At 42.0% G+C, this 5,000-nt stretch overlaps 1 protein-coding gene and 1 long non-coding RNA gene across 3 annotated transcripts in view; one reads left to right on the forward strand and one right to left on the reverse strand.

Moving 5' to 3' along the window:
* LOC135104795 (uncharacterized) overlaps nt 1-1,004 on the reverse strand; it is a 56,917-nt gene extending 55,913 nt beyond the window's left edge. The window contains exon 1 of one of the 2 annotated variants that reach the window (XM_064012386.1): nt 894-1,004. The gene's annotated coding sequence lies outside the window, so the exon portion shown is untranslated. The remainder of the gene's footprint in view (nt 1-893) is intronic. The other variant, XM_064012387.1, reaches the window with a different exon arrangement.
* The window catches only part of LOC135104800 (uncharacterized), a 51,455-nt gene that overhangs the window by 43,230 nt on the left and 3,225 nt on the right, over nt 1-5,000 (forward strand). The window contains exon 2 of the long non-coding RNA XR_010270540.1: nt 757-781. This is a non-coding gene — a long non-coding RNA (uncharacterized LOC135104800). The remainder of the gene's footprint in view (nt 1-756; nt 782-5,000) is intronic.

Below are 5,000 nucleotides of genomic sequence, written 5' to 3' on the forward strand. Positions count from 1 at the left end.
GAGAGAGAGAGAGAGAGAGAGAGAGAGAGAGAGTCATATTCATCTCCTTCTATTGTAATTTTTTTCCCTTTCCCAAGAGAGACAACAATTTTGCTTCAAACTTTTCTTTCTTTTTGTTTTCTTTCTTTTGTCTTGTGTCGTCTTCTGGTTTTTCTTCGTTTTTTTTTCTTAATTTTTTGCTTCTTTTTTTTCTTTCTTTCTTTTCTTCTTTTTCTTCTTCTTCTTCTTCTTCTTCTTCTTCTTGATTTTTCTTCTTGATTTTTCTTCTTCTTCTTCTTTTTCTTCTTCTTCTTCTTATTATTATTATTATTATTATTATTATTATTATTCCTCCTCCTCCTCTTCTTCTAACACTGTGTGTCCATCCTCCTCCTCCTCCTCCTTTTTTTTCCGTCGTGTTCCAGGCCTCTTCCTCTTCCTTCTTGTCTTCCGGCGTATCCTCTTCCTCCTCCTCCTCCTCCTCCTCCTCCTCCTCCTCCTCCTCCTCCTCCTCTTTCTCGTCTTCCTCCTCATCCTCTTCCTTTGACACCGGTCACTTTACGAACACACACACACACACACACACACACACACACACACACACACACACACACACACACACACACACACACACACACACACACACACACACACACACACACACCACTGATAACACCATAACACCACTGTTAATAACTCCCCCTTCCTCACCCTCCTTTACGCTCCCTTACTCTGCCTCTCCCTCTCCCTCTCACATCTCTCTCTCCTTCCAGGCAGACCCCAATCAACAGGTGGCTTCCAGGTAAGTGGCTTGCCTTTCAGACCTTTGTTCCAGGGTTCGTATCCAGCTCCTCATCTACCCTGGGGCTTCCCTCGACCACAGGTGAGGTAGGAGCCGGGAGGAAGTGTCTTACCTGTGAAGTTGACGGGAGGAGTGGCGGGAGGGAGTGGCGGGAGTGTGCCCAGGTGAGAGGCTCAGCGGGAAGTGACGGGAAGAGAGAGTGAGAGAGAGAGAGAGAGGGAGGGAGGGAGAGAGAGGGAAGAGGGTAGGTAGGTAGGGATGGATGGAGTCTGCGCCCGGTATCTCTCCCTCCCTCTCTCTCTCTCTCTCTCTCTCTCTCTCTCTCTCTCTCTCTCTCTCTCTCTCTCTCTCTCTCTCTCTCTCTCTCTCTCTCTCTCTCTCTCTCGTTGTGTTTCAATGTGTCTGCCCCCCTCTCTCTCTTTTTTTTTTTTTCTTGTGAATTGTGTTATTTTTTCTTTTCTTTTCCTTCCTCTCTCTCTCTCTCTCTCTCTCTCTCTCTCTCTCTCTCTCTCTCTCTCTCTCTCTCTCTCTCTCTCTCTCTCTCTCTCTCTCTCTCTCTCTCTAGTTATGTTTCAATGTGTTTCCCCCTTTTTATTTTTCGTTTATTTATTTATTTAATCAGAATTGTTCTTTGTTTTTTAGCTATCCTCTCTCTCTCTCTCTCTCTCTCTCTCTCTCTCTCTCTCTCTCTCTCTCTCTCTCTCTCTCTCTCTCTCTCTCTCTCTCTCTCTCTCTAGTTGTGTTTCAATATGTCTGTCCCCTATGTTTTTTTTTATTTTTTCTTGTGAATTGTGTCATTTTTTCTTTTCTTTTCCTCTCTCTCTCTCTCTCTCTCTCTCTCTCTCTCTCTCTCTCTCTCTCTCTCTCTCTCTCTCTCTCTCTCTCTCTCTCTCTCTCTCTCTACTTATGTTTCTATGCGTTTCCCCTTTTTATTTTTCGTTTATTTATTTATTTCATCAGAATTGTTTTTTTCTAGCTATCCTCTCTCTCTCTCTCTCTCTCTCTCTCTCTCTCTCTCTCTCTCTCTCTCTCTCTCTCTCTCTCTCTCGGTAGCGTATAATTTGCTAAGAGTGTCAATTCATCTCCGTATCGATCACTCTCTACTCCCACTCTCTCGCTCAAACGCTGCTCGCCTCGCCTCGCCTTGCTCCGCGTTGCCGCCCTCAGCCTATCGCAGTCCCCGCTTGAGTTTTCGTTTTCTTTCCCTTACGTTTTCTATGGTGCGTGATAAAAATAACAATAATAGGAATGATGACGATGATGGTTGTGGTTTTCATTGTTTTTACGGTATTTCATTATTATTATTATTATTATTATTATTGTTATTGTTGAATGGGATGTTATTTTTTTATGTGACCTTTTTGATCTATCTTTAAAATTTTCAGTCACTTGTGAGATTAGGATAGGACTAGGGATTGACAGAGAGAGAGAGAGAGAGAGAGAGAGAGAGAGAGAGAGAGAGAGAGAGAGAGAGGGGAAATAAAAGAGGAAAACTTCATGACAAAACAACCACCAACTAACCACTCTCTCTCTCTCTCTCTCTCTCTCTCTCTCTCTCTCTCTCTCTCTCTCTCTCTCTCTCTCTCTCTCTCTCTCTCTCTCATGACTTCCGGCCCACATTATTATTTGCTTTATCACATTGAGACCCAAACTCCTTTCCTGTTGGGTTTTCCACAGGACTCGAACTACGTACCCTTGAAAATTGAGGCGCCCTTCGTCCCTTCGCCCTATCCCTCTGTCCTCACGCCCCTCAGTGACTCCATGGACCTTGGGGAATGGTAGGAGTGACGTGGAGTGACCTGCGTGTGGGGGGAAGGGGTGGAGATGCAAGTGTGTGTCTTCGTAGGTGTGTGTGTGTGTGTGTGTGTGTGTGTGTGTGTGTGTGTAGGTGTGTGTAGGTGTGTCATCATTGTTATTCTCTTAAGTGGTGTGTGTGTGTGTGTGTGTGTGTGTGTGTGTGTGTATTTCTTCTTTTTGTGTGTGTATTTGTGTTCTTGTTTTGTTTTTCTTTATTATCATCTATTGTTGCTCTTACGATGTTTATCAACTTGTCTAATTCTTTACGTGTCACCAAAGCTGTTATTGTTACGTTATTGCTACTCCCACGTGGCTGTTAATGTTATTATAGTCATTCATTCATACATCCTTCATGTTAAATACAGTGGTAGGGTTATTACTAGTCCACCAAATGTTTGTCCTTGCACCGCCTGTTATACAAAAAAGAATATCTGTGTGTTTCAAGACCTTGATTGGAGCCTCTTGGTCCTTTCATTGGTATAAAGTACGTATTTCTATCAATATAGCTTGCAAGTTTTTTTTTTTTTTTTTTCTTCACATTGAACTGATTGTAATTGGGAGAATCTATTATTCCAATATTTTTTTTTCTCTCTGTCTTGTGGATGATTATGTAGATCTTGTACACTGCCCTTGTTATCGTGAATTGTTGCTTGTTGCAGTGAAATGGTTGAAGGATACTTTTCATTTAAGCCAAAAGAAATCTTGTATACGTCTACTTACTGTCATGCAAACCTAAAAAAAAAAAAAAAAAGCTGGTCTTTTATTCGTTTTTTTTTTGTTGCTCTAGGTCAGTGCACCTCTCGCGTTAAAAACAACAACAACAACAACAACAACAACAAAACTAATTTCGATCAATATACGTAACTGTCTATCTATAGGCAATGCACTGGAGTTTGTACAGCTTTATCACTACTTCTCGGATGGCATTTTGCTACATCACTTGTGCAAAAAAGATTACGAGTTCGATGCTGATGTCCTTTTAGTTTGGCGGTGGAAGAAGTAACGCTTTCCTCGTAACGTGCCGTGACTTATTTACCACGTACGTCGCAGTGTTGAACCTTCACCAATGTACTCACTATTGTATTATTCTCACTATTATTACTCTAGTTAATGTTACCGTTTAAGTAATTGGTGTTAAGTAGGATCTTGACTTGTTTACCATGATTACTTAAGGAGTTATTAAAATCGAGGACCGTCACGTGTGGGCCTAATGGCTTCTTGCAGCTTCCCCTGTGTTATTGTTACTGTTATTGTCACAGTCTCCCTCGTGTTCTTGTTATTGTTATTGTTACTGTTACTACAACGATAACAGTTAGTACTCTTAGAATCGTACCTATTATGACAACTCGATACCAGCAATATTACCCCTTTCCACTACCACAATTACTACTACTACTACTACTACTACTACTTTTTTATTTTATTTTTGTTATTACTACTGTTACTGCTTTAATAACTATTTTAAGTGCTACCAACATTATTACCCCTGTTCACCAATCACAATTACTACCATTATCACTACAACCAATATTATCCTCCTCACTATTATTATTATTTTTGTTATTATTATTATTATTATTATTATTATTATTATTATTATTATTATTATTCCTTCTACTAACTAACTACTTCTACTAACTAATATTCTAAGACCTACCAACGATATTACACCCGTCCACCACCACAGTCACCACCATTACTACTGCAACCACCACCGCCACCACCACCACCACCACCACCATCACTCTCTCCAATATTACATTTACGTCTTCCCCGTCATTCCCTCTACAATATTCTGGTAACCTTGCTTGCTGTGAAAATACCAACATCCTGTCTACCACTACCATTGCTCCTGTTACCTCTATTCTTCTAGACTGTGGCGCTATCAACACCACTACCAAGTCTCCTCCTCCTCCTCCTCCTCCTCCTCCTCCTCCTCCTCCTCCTCCTCTTCTCCCCCTTCCAATCTTTTGACGTAGGTAGATTACGTTGCGTCACTCACTAAGCAGGTGTTGCCGTCTGCCATAGGGACTTTCTGTGTTGGTGGCTTTATTGTCTTGTTCAAGTGCCTAGAGTCATCACCAGCACCACCAGCGTCACTACTACTACTACTACTACTACTACTACGAGTACTGCTGCTGCTACTGTTACGACCGCTGTTATCATTTCTGGTGCTACTACTGTTATTGCTGCTGCTACAGGAGTATTGTAAGCGTGACAAACCTCGCCACCACGTCACTATCTCCGTTCGGAAACAGCATGGATACAAAATGAAAGGAAATTCATGACCAACGTCACCACCACCACCACCACCGTCACCACCACCACCACCACCAACAACAACACCAGTAGTAGGAGCATCAGTCCTTACTCACCACCACCAGTGTCACCACCTCCATCACCACCACCACCTGACAATGGA

The sequence above is a fragment of the Scylla paramamosain genome, chromosome 11 (assembly GCF_035594125.1).
Source record: "Scylla paramamosain isolate STU-SP2022 chromosome 11, ASM3559412v1, whole genome shotgun sequence".
NCBI lineage: Eukaryota > Metazoa > Arthropoda > Malacostraca > Decapoda > Portunidae > Scylla > Scylla paramamosain.